This window comes from Lycium barbarum, chromosome 5 (genome assembly GCF_019175385.1).
Source record: "Lycium barbarum isolate Lr01 chromosome 5, ASM1917538v2, whole genome shotgun sequence".
Classification (NCBI taxonomy): domain Eukaryota; kingdom Viridiplantae; phylum Streptophyta; class Magnoliopsida; order Solanales; family Solanaceae; genus Lycium; species Lycium barbarum.
In genome coordinates, this window is record NC_083341.1 from 76,013,493 (window position 1) to 76,029,722 (window position 16,230).

At 40.3% G+C, this 16,230-nt stretch overlaps 6 non-coding genes and 11 pseudogenes across 6 annotated transcripts; all 17 read left to right on the top strand.

The window, feature by feature from the left end:
* Positions 1-10,155: 10,155 nt before the first annotated feature.
* Positions 10,156-10,274, top strand: LOC132642891 (5S ribosomal RNA). Its single transcript, XR_009583372.1, has one exon. It is a non-coding gene; the product is annotated as a 5S ribosomal RNA (ribosomal RNA).
* A 223-nt stretch (positions 10,275-10,497) lies between these two features.
* On the top strand, positions 10,498-10,616 carry LOC132642894 (5S ribosomal RNA). Its single transcript, XR_009583375.1, has one exon. It is a non-coding gene; the product is annotated as a 5S ribosomal RNA (ribosomal RNA).
* A 223-nt stretch (positions 10,617-10,839) lies between these two features.
* On the top strand, positions 10,840-10,968 carry LOC132643243 (5S ribosomal RNA; annotated as a pseudogene).
* A 230-nt stretch (positions 10,969-11,198) lies between these two features.
* Positions 11,199-11,317, top strand: LOC132642979 (5S ribosomal RNA; annotated as a pseudogene).
* A 225-nt stretch (positions 11,318-11,542) lies between these two features.
* On the top strand, positions 11,543-11,662 carry LOC132643197 (5S ribosomal RNA; annotated as a pseudogene).
* Positions 11,663-11,887: 225 nt separating this feature from the next.
* Positions 11,888-12,018, top strand: LOC132643301 (5S ribosomal RNA; annotated as a pseudogene).
* Positions 12,019-12,325: 307 nt separating this feature from the next.
* LOC132643142 (5S ribosomal RNA) lies at positions 12,326-12,444 on the top strand (annotated as a pseudogene).
* A 221-nt stretch (positions 12,445-12,665) lies between these two features.
* On the top strand, positions 12,666-12,784 carry LOC132643374 (5S ribosomal RNA; annotated as a pseudogene).
* Positions 12,785-13,007: 223 nt separating this feature from the next.
* On the top strand, positions 13,008-13,126 carry LOC132643360 (5S ribosomal RNA; annotated as a pseudogene).
* A 220-nt stretch (positions 13,127-13,346) lies between these two features.
* LOC132643281 (5S ribosomal RNA) lies at positions 13,347-13,465 on the top strand (annotated as a pseudogene).
* A 218-nt stretch (positions 13,466-13,683) lies between these two features.
* On the top strand, positions 13,684-13,802 carry LOC132643144 (5S ribosomal RNA; annotated as a pseudogene).
* Positions 13,803-14,026: 224 nt separating this feature from the next.
* On the top strand, positions 14,027-14,145 carry LOC132643251 (5S ribosomal RNA; annotated as a pseudogene).
* A 227-nt stretch (positions 14,146-14,372) lies between these two features.
* LOC132643269 (5S ribosomal RNA) lies at positions 14,373-14,503 on the top strand (annotated as a pseudogene).
* Positions 14,504-14,723: 220 nt separating this feature from the next.
* LOC132642885 (5S ribosomal RNA) lies at positions 14,724-14,843 on the top strand. Its single transcript, XR_009583366.1, has one exon. It is a non-coding gene; the product is annotated as a 5S ribosomal RNA (ribosomal RNA).
* Positions 14,844-15,068: 225 nt separating this feature from the next.
* LOC132643148 (5S ribosomal RNA) lies at positions 15,069-15,187 on the top strand. Its single transcript, XR_009583576.1, has one exon. It is a non-coding gene; the product is annotated as a 5S ribosomal RNA (ribosomal RNA).
* A 224-nt stretch (positions 15,188-15,411) lies between these two features.
* Positions 15,412-15,530, top strand: LOC132643302 (5S ribosomal RNA). The gene has a single exon (XR_009583594.1). It is a non-coding gene; the product is annotated as a 5S ribosomal RNA (ribosomal RNA).
* Positions 15,531-15,756: 226 nt separating this feature from the next.
* LOC132642904 (5S ribosomal RNA) lies at positions 15,757-15,876 on the top strand. The gene has a single exon (XR_009583386.1). It is a non-coding gene; the product is annotated as a 5S ribosomal RNA (ribosomal RNA).
* Positions 15,877-16,230: the final 354 nt, after the last annotated feature.

A 16,230-nucleotide genomic window follows, 5' to 3' on the forward strand; every position in this document is an offset into this window, starting at 1 on the left:
TACGACCACTGGGCTGAAAAATTTTCCGCGACTTTCTTATTTCCAAAAATTCTTAATTAGCCATTCCCGACTTAATAAAACATCATTCACTCAATTTTCATCATTCCACTCATCATACAAGTGCGGAGAAATTTCCGAGGTGTAACACTTTATATACTCAGTACATATTCCGTACTAACCCCCTTTCTTCGGGGGGCTGCGTTTCATGTCTGCAGGTACAGATAGTCGGTTTGGTGACCCTTCAACATAGGACTTCTACTCAGCTGTCTTGGAGAGCTCCGTTGTTCCGGAGCCTAGACTTTTGGTACAGATCTTATGATGTATATATATATATATATATGTTTATACAAGGGTACGGCGAGGCCCTGTCCTGTCATATTTCGCTATCGATACTCTTAGAGGTCTGTAGACATATGTGTGGGTTGTGTATAAGTTTGTTTAGCTGTGTCTATACGATGTGCTATGGATATGCTCTTTCTGTAATGGCAGCCTTGTCGGCTTGCGTATGGTGACGATATGTATTGGCAGCCTTGTCGGCTTGCGTATCATGTTGATATATTGTGGCAGCCTTGTCGGCTTGCGTATCATATTATGTTCTGATCAGTTGTGACTCCCCAGGAGACCGGTTATTTGGATATACGTATATATGATGATGTTATGAACCTTTGGAGTTCTTTTGCAAGTTTCCATATTGATTTTAGCTTCAGTTGACTATATCTAACAGGTACGTATACGAGTGTCCAGGTCGGGCACTAGTCATGGCCCACGGGGTTGGGTCGTGACACCTTCCTCCCGAATAGCTAGGCATAAATAACACCCCGGGTAGCGAACCCAGCGGTGGCTATCCTTCCTCCCGAATAGCTAGGCATGAATCACACCCCGGGTAGCGAGCCCGGTAATGGCCACTCTTCCTCTCGAATGGCTAGGCAATTACCACACTAAGATCCATAGTGACTACCCTTCCTCTCGAGTAGCTAGGCATAAATACACCGGAATATGAAATCCTCGGTGACCACTCATCCTCCCGAATGGCTAGGCAAAATCACATCAACAAAGTTCATATCATAAAAGCCGAATTACAATTCATCTTAAAGTAGTCACATCACCATTTACCACTAAGGTTCGTTATGTCATATCGTAAAGATAAATCATTTCATAGAATGTCTTGAAAACGTTTCACTTCTTTAAACAAGTTTCAATTTCCACAATTCTTGATAACATACTTTTATGAGTCAACAACCTTTCAAGTAACTAGTTAAATCATCCATCAAGAGAATTCCAATATCATTACCAATCGTTATCCTTCATTATTATGCATCTCTTATAGAGGAAAACATTCATAATATCATATACATATATAGGGTTTGTTACAATCTAGGTTTAATGTGGGTTTGTCCCCTCACACACATTAACCACCATTTAGATATGAATTGGAGTTCAAGAACCATGAAAAGAATTACTTTTCCTTTCATTCATTAAAGAATCTTGAATAAAATTTATACTTCCAACAATAGTTTCAAAAGTGATTTTCATTCAAAATAAGATTTCAAAAGAGAGACATACAAATCACCTTAATAGTCAAAAAGAATTTTCAAAAGAGACATACGAATCACCTCTATGGTCAACAATGATTTTTAAAAGAGACATACAAATCACAACTAAAGAGTTCATAAAAACCGATAGAAAGAGTATGTTCAAAAGAGACATACAAATTACCTTTATATTTAAAAAGGATTTTATTTTTAAAGAGACATACAAATCACTTTTATAGTCAAAAAGGATTTTTAAAAGAGACATACCTTAATATGTTAAACAAAGTTTAACAATTCACTTTTCTAATGAAGAACACCCAAACCCTAGCTTGAATCACTTTGGGAAAAATTATGTTGCAAACCCTAGGTTTTGGTCACAAGGATCATGTTAAGAATCATGGGTTTGATGTTAGAATCGATTAGTAATGTTAGGGATGTCCTTACCTTTGATTTGAAGACTTGGGGGAATGATATTCGTCCTTAGGGTTGTTTAGAAAGTGGAGGAATAAACAAAACAAGTGTCTTATTTATACTTTTCTGGTGAAAACGGGCCAAAGGACACCCCCGAAGGATGGACCATCCTTCGTGTGATGGACCGTTCTTTGGACCGTCCTTTAGTGGAGATTTCCAGAGAGTTCTGGTGATTTTCAAGCCTAACTATTTCTGATTGACAATCTAAAGTTTCATAATACTAGGAAATCTAGTCTATCCCCAAAAATCACATCAAAGTTTGCTATGTCTAATTCAAACACCTCAGTCATAGCCTCACGTCTCTTAACTACAATTACACAGTCGCTATCAACTCTAGAAACAATAATGGGCGCTAGCAGGGGTATTCATAGAGACGGTTTCTAGCAATTATTCAGGTCCCACACAAAAAAAAAATCTAGGGGGAAGATACTGAGTTATATAAGAAAGAGTCGAACTCGAATCGATCAGCAAATACGCTTCAAAAGAACATATAGTAAAAATACCTGTGACCCCGGCATTAGGATCTTCTGCTATCTCCTTACGAGTCAAACTATAAAGTCGAGCTTGTCCCATATTAGCGGTGTTAGCAACTGTTTTACTAGTCCCATTACCACGAGCATTAGGGGTGTTGTTAGCATTTCACGAAGCCACTTCCTACAATATTTCTTGATATGACCCGTAATCCCACAATGGTGACAAAAACGATCCTCCCATATAAATGCTTGTCGGTTAATACCTTGCGAATATCTGTTCTGATCATTCTTTCTCTGACCTTCTCCACCAGATGGAATGCCCATATTAGACTGAGAAACAAACTGTTGAGGTGCAGAATTTCCTTTCCGTTGCCCTCCATCATACGAACCAGAGAAATCACCCGCAGATCGGGCCTTCTTACTTTTTTCCCTGTCTAGCCTCTCTTCTCCCTTCCAATTCTCTTGTTGCTTGGCAAAACCAACCCAGGAAATACCGTTCTCGACCCCAGCAGTGGTACGGTTAGTGACCCTGGCGGCTTGTCCGCCAGACGATGAGTTAGAAGCACCATTGTTTCCCTGATAAACGGTCCTCGCACGAGTTAAAGCCATTTCTGCGGGGCACGAATTTTCGGACACGTCAAAATGATCCTAACGGTAGTTCAAGCTCTACAGCACAATCTAGAATAAAGAAGAGTGAGAAACACCTATAAATTCCCTGGTAGTCTTTCGATCATGCAGGTGATCAGGCTGCACAAGGAAGACTCCACTAGACACAGCTCCACAGACACAGACAACTCCAAGGAAACATTTAAACCTAGGCTCTAATACCAAGCTTGTCACTCCCCAAAACCGACCCTAGACGTGACCGGCATCCGACGTCATGAAAAACATCGGAAGAACCTAAACAATGCAATAATAACACTTGAACCCGCCAGGTTCAACATTCACCTCCAACAATTTATAAAATAAATGCAACGTCAAGTTCCTTTTTAATACTCTTTGCTTATTAAATTAAACAAAGTTATAAATAACTGCATATATCAGGATCATAATTAAGAAATAAGATCAGCGGAAGTCTAATATAATTAATAGGCATAATCATGGCAAACACCCATTAAGTCGTACGAGACTTTGACAATCTACCCACAATTCTGACAACTATCTATGAAGCTTCTAAGAGACATAACAATCGTCTAACTTCGGGACGCAGCCCGGAAATCTAGAATAATAAATGAAACAGAAAGTGTCCCACGAACAAGGATGTGGGCTCACCAAATCAACAACAGCAGTAAGTTCTCCTAAGCATCGAGAGTATCACGAACCTGCTCTTCTCCGTTTCCTAACATCCCATCAAAAACAACAATTGTATGCCATATGGTAAAGATAAATGGCTAACTCTTCAGGCCAAATGATAAAAGACGAATTATAATTCATCTTAAAGTAGTCACATCACCATTTACCATTAAGGTTCATTATGCCATATCGTAAAGATAAATCATTTAAAAAAATGATACGAAACTTTTCTTGGGCTGGGCGACCTACCGTTGGAAAGATATTTCAAAGATCTACAACTTTTATCAGGGAAGGGTTTCCAAATTCTAAACACATTTTCATGAAAATTGCCCAGAAGATAGACCTACCAAAAGCTATGCGAATTTAAGAGCCCTTAAGAACTTCAATTGTTGGTTTGACTTCAAAACAACCATCTTCCACCCGAATTCATCAAGAATGGATTCATATCGATAAAATATCATCTTAACACTAGATTTTTACTCATTCACACATAGTTCAAGTTTACGGGGTGTTACAAGTACTCAGGCATACCATTGTTGTTTTTGATGGTATGTTAGGTAACGGAGAAGAGCAGGTTCTTGATACTTCAGGCGTTTAGGAATGACTTGCTATTGCTGCTGATTTGGTGAGCCCACACATTCATTCGTGGGACACTCTATTCATTTAATTTCATTTATTTATTTTAGTTTCCGGGCTGCGTCCCGATGGGTTAGACATTTACTCCTTATTCTTAGAAGCTCCTTAGTATACATTCGAATGTGGGTAGAAGAAGAGTTGTCGTTTAACTCTTTCGGGCACACTATCATGTTTTGGGTGAATTATTTAAATTATAAAGACTTCCGCTGATTTAATTCATATATTCATGGTTTAATTCATATATTAATGATTTGTTACATTTAATTTATAAACTGTTGGAGGCGAATGTTGAACCTGGTGGGTTCAAGTATTATTATTGTATTTTTTAGGTTCTTCCGATGTTGTTCATGACGTCGGATGCCAGTCACGTCTAGGGTGGGTTTTGGGGCGTGACAAGCTCGGGATCAGAGGCTAGGTTTAATTATGTCCTAGGATTGTCGTCTGTGTCTGTGGAGCTGTGTCTAGTGCAGTTTTTCTTGTGCAGCCTGATCACCTACATGACTGTGAAACTCCCAGGACATTTATAGGTGTTTCCTATTCTTCTTGATTCTAGATTGTGTTGTAGATCTTAATTCCTTTTTAGGATCATTCTAATTCGCTCGTTAATTCGTGCCTTATAGAAATGACTCTAACGCGATCCAAAAATGGTAAATGACGACGTCCCGCGAAAGTTAACTGAAATCTTGGGGGTGCGAATGCTGGTAATGGAAATGATGCTGGAAATCAAGCACCACCTCCAGCACCGCCTGCTCCTGTTGTTCCTGTTGCGTGTACCTGAGATTGGTACTATGCAAACGACTATTCAAATGTTAACTGCATTGGTTGCTGCTCAACAGCAGCGTGGAGGTGTGGGACCTCATGGTGGAGGTAGACTTAAGCAATTCCTCGACTTGAAGTCACCAGAGTTCTTTGGGTCACAAGAGATGGATGACTCCCAACACTTTTTAGATGAGACCTTCAAGGCATTGAGGGCAATGGATTCTTGGGATTCCGAAGCTGTAAGGCTTGCTTCTTATCAGTTGAAAAGGATGTTTCTCGCGTGTGGTTTGAGATGTGGGAATCTGAGAGGGATGATGCTGCTTTAGCTCCGACATAGGCTGAATTTGAAGAGGCGTTCATGGAAAGGTTATTGTCTGATGAGGAAAGAATTGCTATGGCTACAAAGTTTGAAAAGCTAGAGCAGGGTAACAAGTCAGTTCGTGAGTATAGTTTGGAATTCACCCATCTGTCAAAGTATGCTTTGTACATGATTTCGACTGAAAAGTATATGTTGACTCGCTTTGTGAAAGGCTTGGTACCACGTATCAAGTCTGCATGTGCTGTTGTTGCTATGTCTCCTACTTGTACTTTCTCATCTTTGGTTGGGTTTGCTGAGCAACAAGAGAGTTGGAAAAATAAGGAGAGGGTGGATCGAGATCAAAATAAGAAGGCCTGTTCGGCGGGTGGTTTCAATGGTAATAATTATAAGGGAGGGCAGAGTAAAGGGTATTATTCACCTGCTCATTCTGGCGCTTATTCCCATGCTAATGTGCCTTCTAGTAGGCAAGGCCAGAAAAATAATAATAATAGTAAGTTTTCGCAGGGAAGTAGTCATCCGCCAGTGTGGGAGGAGCGTATCTGCCATCATTGTAGGATTAGAGGCCACATCAAGAGGGAACGCAGAAAGTGGTTACGTGACATGGCTGCTATGAATAACCAAAAGAATGATTCGCTTGCTTCTGCATCTACTAAAAGTCAACCTGCTGGTAATGCTAACAATTATAATCAGAATGCTCGTAACGACCGTAAGGGAAAGGAAGTTGCTAATACTTCTGGTGGAGGGACATCTTGACTTTATGGGTTGACTCGTAGGGAGGCAGCTGAGGCTTCTGATGCTGTGGTTACAGGTGGAACTTACCATCTGTTCTCATGATGCTTACTCATTAATTGATCCGGGTTCAAATCTATCCTATGTGACTCCTTATTTTTCTCTTAATATGGGTATGAAAACTGAACCTTTGTTGGAACCTTTTGCTGTTGATACACCTTCTGGTGTTCCTGTTATTTCTTCTAGAGTGTATACAACTTGTGTTGTTGTGATTAAGGGACGTGAGACCGTGGCTGATTTGTATGAACTTGAGATGGTGGATTTTGATGTAATTATGGGGATGGACTGGTTGTCTACGTGTTATGCTAATGTGGATTGTCGCCATAAGTTAGTTCGTTTTGCCTTTCCTGATGAGCCTGTTATTGAGTGGAAAGGTGAAATTGCTAAGCCAAAGGGTAGATTTATTTCCAACCTTAAGGCTCATAGGATGATTACTAAGGGGTGCATTTACCATTTGGTTGCTGTTAATGATACAAAAGCCGTAGTACCTGAATTTGCATCTGTCCCCATAGTTAGTGATTATCCCAAAGTGTTTCCCAAAGATCTCCCTGGTATTCCTCCTGATAAGGTTATTGATTTTGGGATTGATATTATTCCTGACACCCAACCTATTTCTATTCCACCTTACCGCATGGCTCCAGCGGAGCTAAGGGAGTTAAAGGATTAGTTGAAGGACTTGTTGGATAAAGGTTTCATCCGATCGAGTTCCTCACCTTGGGGCGCTCCAGTCTTGTTTGTTAGGAAGAAAGATGGTTCCCTTAGGATGTGTGTTGATTACCGTCAACTTAATAAAGTGACGATTAAGAATAAATATCCTTTGCCTAGGATAGATGATCTATTTGACCAACTTCAGGGTGCTAAGTACTTTTCAAAGATTGACCTGAGGTCTGGGTATCACCAATTGAAGATCAAGGAAATGGATATCCCAAAAACTGCCTTCCGTACTCGTTATGGGCACTTTGAGTTTCTAGTCATGTCTTTTAGGTTGACTAATGCACCTGCTGCATTTATGGATTTGATGAATCGTGTGTTTAAGCCTTATCTAGACCGCTTCATTATTGTGTTTATTGATGATATTTTGGTGTATTTTAAAAGTCGTGAGGATCATGCAAATCATTTGAGGATAACTTTGACAACACTTGAGGAGAACGAACTTTATGCAAAATTCTCTAAGTGTGGATTCTGGCTTGAGTCTGTGGCCTTCTTGGGTCATGTGGTGACTGGTGACGACATTAAAGTAGACCCTCAGAAAATTTCAGCGGTTAAGGATTGGCCTAGACCAACTAGTGCAACGGAAATTCGTAGTTTCTTGGGTTTGGCAAATTATTACAGAAAGTTTGTGGAAGGTTTTTCGGCCATAGCCTTGCCATTGACTAAATTGACACAGAAGACTGCTAAGTTTCAGTGGTCCGAAGCTTGTGAAAAGAGTTTCCAAGAGCCTAAGACAAGGTTGACTTCGGCTTGTATTTTGACTTTACCTTCTGGGTCTAGTGGATATGTGGTGTATTGTGATGCTTCTAGAATCGGTTTGGGTTGTGTATTAATGCAGAACGGTAAGGTGATTGCTTATGCTTCACGTCAGTTGAAGAATCATGAGAAGAATTATCCGAATCATGACTTGGAGTTGGCTGCTGTGGTATTTGCTTTGAAAATTTGGCGTCATTAACTGTATGGTGAGCATTGTAATGTTTTTACTGATCACAAGAGTCTGCAATATATCTTCAAGCAGCGAGAGTTGAATCTTAGGCAGAGGAGGTGGTTGGAGTTGTTGAAAGATTACGACTTGAATATTTGTATCATCCTGGTAAGGCTAATGTGGTTGCTGATGCTCTGAGTAGAAAATCTATGGGCACGTTGGCTTATTTGCGTGCACATGACATGCCCATGGGGAAGGAAATTCGAAGACTTGCTAGTCTTGGGGTCAGACTTGATGAAACTAAAGATGGAGAGTTAGTGGGAATCACGACATCACAGTCTAACATGGTGGAAAGGATAAAATCCAAGCAATATGATGATGAACTTTTGGCAAAGCTGAGAGATGGAGTGGAAAGGGGTGAGTACACTTCATTTACTGTTGGAATTGGTGATAGTGTTCTGCGGTTGCAAGGGCGATTGTGTGTTCCTGATGTTGATGGTCTTCGACAAGAATTAATGATGGAAGCTCATAGTTCCAAGTATTTGGTTCATCCGGGATCCACCAAAATGTATAAGGATTTGAAACAACACTATTGGTGGAAAAGCATGAAGGTTGATATTTCTAACTTTGTGGCTAAGTGTTTAAACTGTCAACAGGTGAAGGCTGAACATCAAAGGCCTGGAGGCCTGGCTCAAAATATCGAGATTCCGCAGTGGAAGTGGGAGGAGATCAATATGGATTTCGTTGTGGGGTTACCCCGCACAAAGTCCAAGTTTGACTCGATTTGGGTTATCGTGGATAGACTCACAAAGTCTGCCCATTTTCTCCCTGTGAAGACGTCATATAATGCAGCGGAGTACGCCAAGTTATATCTAAAAGAGATAGTTAGATTGCATGGTGTTCCGACATCGATTATATCTGATAGAGGTAAGCAATTTACGACTCATTTTTGGACATCCTTTCAGGAAGGGTTGGGAACTAGAGTGAAATTGAGCACTGCCTTTCATCCTCAAACTGATGGGCAAGCAGAGAGAACTATTCATACTTTGGAAGATATGCTACGAGCTTGTGCAATCAATTTTGGAGGAAGTTGGGATGAACACCTACCTCTGGTGGAATTCTCTTACAACAATAGCTATCAAGCGAGTATTCAAATGGCTCCTTATGAGGCTCTTTATGGGAGGCGTTGTCGATCTCCAATTGGTTGGTTTGAACCAGCTGAAGTGGAATTTTTGGGTCCGGATTCAGTTCGTGAAGCAATTGAGAAGGTTAATCTTATTGTGCAACGACTTAAGACAGCTCAGAGTAGACAAAAGTCCTATACGGATATGAGGCGACGTGAGCTGGAGTTTTCTATTGGTGACAAAGTATTCTTGAAAGTATCGCCGATGAAGGGAGTAATGCGGTTTGGTAAAAAGGGGAAACGTAGTCCTCATTTTATTGGCCCTTATGAGATTGTTAGGAAAATTGGGACTGTGGCTTATGAGTTGAAGTTACCATCTGATATGGCCATGGTGCATCCTGTGTTCATGTTTTGATATTGAGGTTGTACAAACCTAATCCTTCCTATGTGTTGAACCATGAAGAGATTGAAATTAATGGAGGGTTAACCTATGAAGAAAAACCGGTTCACATTCTAGATCGTCAAGTTAGAAGGTTGAGGACGAAGGATGTGGCATCGGTTAAAGTGTTGTGGCGAAACCATAATACTGAGGAAGCTACTTGGGAAACGGAGGAAGACATGAAGAAGAGATATCCCCACTTGTTTCCAATGGCAGGTATGAGCAAGCGTTTTTAAATTACTCATGGATGAATCATTCTATATATTCGAAGCAACTTGTGGTTTAGTGAATTCTTTTCTAATCTATTATTCTCATTCGAGGACGAATGAATCTTAAGGGGGGGATAATGTAACATCTCGCAAATCCGTATAGATATCTCATCAGAACTCTGAAGCTAAGCATGCTTGGGCGAGAGTAGTACTAGAATGGGTGACCCCCCGAGAAGTCCTCGTGTAGCTTCGCCCTTTTTCTCCGGACTACGCTCACTTTCGTCTGTTTAATATTTTTTTTTCAAAACATAAGCTAGATTTCCGAAAAATACTCAAAATCAAAAAATGAGTCGCATAAAACGAATAACGGAGCGCGAAGTTATGCGTATTTAAAGGTTTCCTCCTACATTCATTATTTTTAGAGAAGGGGAAGAGGGAGGAAAGGGGTTGAGAGAATTTAGAGCTCTACGATTGATTGATGCGATCATACCAGCACTAACGCACCACATCCCATCAGAACTTCGAAATTAAACGTGCTTGGGCGAGAGTAGTACTAGGATGGGTGACCCCTCGGGAAGTCATCGTGTTGCATCCCTCCTTTTTTCTGGACTCCTCTCATTTTTGTCTTTTTATTATATAATTTTTTTAAAATAAGCTAAATCTCGAAAACATACTCAAGATCAAAAAAAGAATCGTATAAAATGGATAATGCAGCGCGAAGTTATGCGTATTTAAAGGTTTGCACTTATGCTCCTTATTTTTAAAGAAGGGGCAGAGGGAGGGAAGGGTTTAAGAGAAAATTGAGTGCTAGGATGGATGGATGTGATCATACCAGCACTAACGCACCGGATCCCATCAGAACTCTGAAGCTAAGCATGCTTAGGAGAGAGTAGTACTAGGATGGGTGATCCCCTGAGAAGTCCTCGTGTTGCTTTCCTCTTTTTCTCTAGAATACGCTCATTTTCGTCTGTTTAATATATATTTTTTCAAAAAATAAGCTAGATCTCGATGAAATACTCAAGATCAAAAAAATAATTGCATAAAATTGATAACAGAGCGTGCAGTTACGCGTATTTAAAGGTTTGCACTTACGCGGTTTATTTTTTGAGAAGGGGGAGGGGGAGAAAGGGTTTAAGAGAATTTTGAGCGCAAGGACTGATGGAAGCGATCATACCAGCACTAACACACCGGATCCCATCAAAACTCCGAAGTTAAGCATGCTTGGGTGAGAGTAGTACAAGGATGGGTGACCCCCCCCCCCCCCCCAGGAATTCATCGTGTTGCATCCCTCCTTTTGTCCGGACTATGCTCAATTTCGTCTGTTTGATATATATATATATATTTTAAAATAAGCTAAATCTCAGAAAAACACTCAAGATCAAAAAAAGAATCGTATAAAATGGATAACGGAGCGCAAATTTATGGGCATTTAAAGGTTTGCACTTAGGCGCCTTATTTTTAGAGAAGGGGGGGGGGGGGGAGGAAAGGGTTTAAGAGAAAATTGAGTGCTAGGACGGATGGATGTGATCATACCAGCACTAACGCACCGAATCCCATCAGAACTCTGAAGCTAAGCATGCTTGGCCGAGAGTAGTACTAGGATGGGTGGCCCCTTGAGAAGTCCTCGTGTGGCTTTCCTCTTTTTCTCCAGACTACGCTCAGTTTCCTCTGTTTAATATTTTGTTTTTCGAAAAATAAGCAAGATTTTCGAAAAATACTCAAGCTAAAAAAACAGAATCGCATAAAACGGATAACGTAGCGCGAAGTTATGCGTATTTAAAGGTTTCCTTCTACATTCATTATTTTTAGAGTAGGGGAAGAGGGAGGAAAAGGTTTGAGCTAATTTAGAGCGCTACGATTGATGGATGCAATCATACCAGCACTAACGCACCAGATCCCATCAGAACTTTAACATTAAGCATGCTTGGGCGAGAGTAGTAACAGGATGGGTGACCCCCCCGGGAAGTCCTCATGTTGCATCCCTCCTTTTGTCCAGACTATGCTCATTTTCGTCTGTTTAATATATTGTTTTTTTGAAAAATAAGATAGATCGTGGGGAAATACTCAAGATCAAAAAAAGAATCGCATAAAACAGATAACAGAGTGTGAAGTTGTGCGTATTTAAAGGTTTGCACTTACGCGCCTGATTTTTTGAAAAGGGTGAGGGGGAAGAAAGGGTTTAAGAGAATTTTGAGTGCAAGGACTGATGGATGTGATCATACCAACATAAACGCACCGGATCCCATCAGAACTCCGAAGTTATGTCTGAAGTTAAGTGTGCATGGGCAAGAGTAGTACTAGGATGGGTGACTCCTCAGGAAGTCATCGCGTTGCATCCCTCCATTTTTCTGGACAACGCTCATTTTCGTGTGTTTAATATATATATATATATAGATATATATATATATCTATATATATATATATATATATATATATATATATATATATATATATATATATATATATATATATATATTTTAAATAATCTAAATCTCGAAAAAATACACAACAAAAAAAGATTCGTATGAAACGGATAATGAAGCGCGAAGTTATGCGTATTTAAAGGTTTGCACTTACGCGCCTTATTTTTCGAGAACCAGGAAGGGGAGGAAAGGGTTTAAGATAATTTCTAAGGATGGGACTGATGGATTCGATCATACCAGCACTAATGCACTGGATCCCATCAGAACTCCGAAGTTAAGCGTCCTTGGGCGAGAGTAGTAATAGGATGGTTGACCGCCTTGGAAGTCCTCATGTTGCACCCCTAATTTTGTCCGGAGTATGCTCATTTTCGTCTGTTTAATATATTTTTTTCAAAAAATAAGCTAGATTTTCGAAAAATACTCAAAATAAAAAAAAATCGTGCAAAACGGATAACGGAGCACGAAGTTACGCGTATTTAAAGGTTTCCACATACGCGCATTATTTTTAGGGAAGGGGAAGAGGGAGGAAAGGGTTTAAGATAATTTACAGAAATACGACTGATGGATGCGATCTTACCAGCACTAACGCACTAGATTCCATCGGAACTCCGAAATTAACCACGATTGGGTGAGAGTAGTAATAGGATGGTTGACCCCATGGGAAGTATTCGTGTTGCATCCCTCCTTTTGTCCGGACTATGCTCATTTTCATCTGTTCAATATATTTTTTTTCGAAAAATAAGCTAGATCTCGGAGAAATACTCAGATAAAAAAAAGAATCGCATAAAACAGATAACGGAGCGTGAAGTTACGCGTTTTTAAATGTTTGCCCTTACGCGCCGTATTTTTTGAGAAGGGGAAGGGGGAGGAAAGGGTTTAAGAGAATTTTCTACGCTAGGACATTTAGATGCGGTCATACCAGCACTAACGCATCGGATCCTATCAGAACTTAAAAGTTCACCGTGCTCGGGCGAGAGTAGTACTAGCATGGGTGACACCCCGGGAAGTCATCGTGTTGCATCCCTCCTTTTGTCCGGAAAACGCTCATTTTTGTATGTTTAGCATTTTTTTAAATAATAAGCTAGATCTCGGAGAAATACTGCAGATCAACAAAAGAATTGCTTAAAACAGATAATGAAGCATGAAGTTGCGCGTATTAATTGGTTTGCACTTAAGAGCCTTATTTTTCAAGAATGGGGAGGGGGAGGAAAGGGTTTAAGAGAATTTTGAGCGCAAGGACTAATGGATGCGATAACACCAGCACTAGCGCGCTGAATCCCATAAGAACTCTGAAGTTAAGCGTGCTAGAGCGAGAGTAGTACTAGGATGGGTGACCCCCAGGGAAGTCATCATGTCGCATGCCTCCTTTTGTCTGGACAACGCTCATTTTCGTCTGCTTAATATTTTTTTTAAATAAGCTAAATCTCGGAAAAGTATATAAGAGCAAAAAAGGAATAGTATGAAACGGATAACGGAGTGCGAAGTTACACGTATTTAAAGGTTTGCATTTGCGCGCCTTATTTTTCAAGAATGGGGAAGGGGAGGAAAGGGTTTAAGCGTATTTTGAACGCTAGGACTGATGGATGCGATCATACCAGGACAAATGGACCGGATCCCATAAGAATTCCAAAGTTAAGCGTGCTTGGGCGAGAGTCGTAATAGCATGGGTGACCCCCCGAGAATTCCTCGTGTTGCATCCCTCTTTTTCTCCGAACTACGCTCACTTTTGTCTGTTTAATATATATATTTTCAAAAAATAAGCTAGATTTCCAAAAAATACTCAAAATCAAAAAAAGAATTGCATAAAACGGATAACGGAGCACGAAATTACGCGTATTTAAAGGTTTCCTCTTACATTCATTATTTTTAGAGAAGGGGATGAGGGAGGAAAGGTTTTGAGAGAATTTATAGTGCTACGACTGATAGATGCAATCACACCAACACTAACGCACCAGATCCCATCAGAACTTCGAAATTAAGCACGTTTGCGCGAGAGTAGTAATAGGATGGGTGACCCCCTGGGAAGTCCTCGTGTTGCTTCCCTCCTTTTTTCCGGACTATGCTCATTTTCATATGTTTAAAATATATTTTTTTGAAAAATAAGCTAGATCTCGGTGAAATAGTCAAGATCAAAAAAAAAAGAATCGCATAAAACTTATAACAGAGCATGCGGTTTCGCGTATTTAGAGGTTTGCACTTACGCACCTTATTTTTCTAGAAGGGTGTGGGGGACGGAAGGGTTCAAGAGAATTTTGAGTGCAAGGACTGATGGATGCGATCATACTAGTACTAACGCGCCAGATCCCATTAGAACTCTGAAGTTATGTCCGAAGTTAAATGTGCATGGGCGAGAGTAGTACTAGGATGTGTGACTCCCTGGGAAGTCATCGTGTTGCATCCCTCTTTTTTTCTAGACAACGCTCATTTTCGTATGTTAAATATTTTTTTTAAACAAGCTAAATCTCGAAAAAATACACAAGATCAAAAAAAAAAAATCGTATGAAACGGATAACGGAGCGCGAAGTTATGCATATTTAAAGATTTGCACTTACGCGCCTCATTTTTCGAGAAGGACGAAGGGGAGGAAAGGGTTTAAGAGAATTTCTAGCGCTAGGATTGATGGATTCGATCATACCAGCACTAACGCACCGGATCCCATCAGAACTCCGAAGTTAAGCATGCTTGGGCGAGAGTAGTACAAGGATGGGTGACCCCCCGAGGAATTCATCGTGTTGCATCCATCCTTTTGTCCGGACTATGCTCAATTTCGTCTGTTTGATATATATATATTTTTTAAAATAAGCTAAATCTCAGAAAAATACTCAAGATCAAAAAAAGAATCGTATAAAATGGATAACGGAGCGCAAATTTAAGTGCATTTAAAGGTTTGCACTTAGGCGCCTTATTTTTAGAGAAGGGGGAGGGCGAGGAAAGGGATTAAGAGAAAATTGAGCGCTAGGACGGATGGATGTGATCATACCAGCACTAACGCACCGGATCCCATCAGAACTCTGAAGCTATGCATGCTTGGGCGAGAGTAGTACTAGGATGGGTGACCCCCTGAGAAGTCCTCGTGTTGCTTTCCTCTTTTTCTCCAGACTACACTCAGTTTCCTCTGTTTAATATTTTTTTTTTCGAAAAATAAGCTAGATTTTCGAAAAATACTCAAACTAAAAAAAAAAAATCGCATAAAACGGATAACGGAGCGCGAAGTTATGCGTATTTAAAGGTTTCCTTTTACATTCATTATTTTTAGTGTAGGGGAAGAGGGAGGAAAAGGTTTAGCTAATTTAGAGCGCTACGATTGATGGATACGATCATACCAGCACTAACGCACCGGATCCCATCAGAACTCTGAAGCTATGCATGCTTGGGCGAGAGTAGTACTAGGATGGGTGACCCCCTGAGAAGTCCTCGTGTCGCTTTCCTCTTTTTCTCCAGACTACGCTCAGTTTCCTCTGTTTAATATTTTTTTTTTCGAAAAATAAGCTAGATTTTCGAAAAATACTCAAACTAAAAAAAAAAGAATCGCATAAAACGGATAACGGAGCGCGAAGTTATGCGTATTTAAAGGTTTTCTTTTACATTCATTATTTTTAGTGTAGGGGAAGAGGGAGGAAATGGTTTGAGCTAATTTAGAGCGCTACGATTGATGGATGCGATCATACCAGCACTAACGCACCAGATCCCATCCGAACTTTGAAATTAAGCATGCTTGGGCGAGAGTAGTAACAGGATGGGTGACCCCCCTGGGAAGTCCTCATGTTGCATCCCTCCTTTTGTCCAGACTATGCTCATTTTCGTCTGTTTAATATATATTTTTTTGAAAAATAAGATAGATCGTGGTGAAATACTCAAGATCAAAAAAAGAATCGCATAAAACAAATAACAGAGCGTAAAGTTGCGCGTATTTAAAGGTTTGCACTTACGCGCCTGATTTTTTGAAAAGGGTGAGGGGGAAGAAAGAGTTTTAGAGAATTTTGGGTGCAAGGACTGATGGATGCGATCATACCAACACAAACGCACCGGATCCCATCAGAACTCCGAAGTTATGTCTGAAGTTAAGTGTGCATGGGCAAGAGTAGTACTAGGATGGGTGACTTCTTAGGAACGCCGACTCTTCAGTCA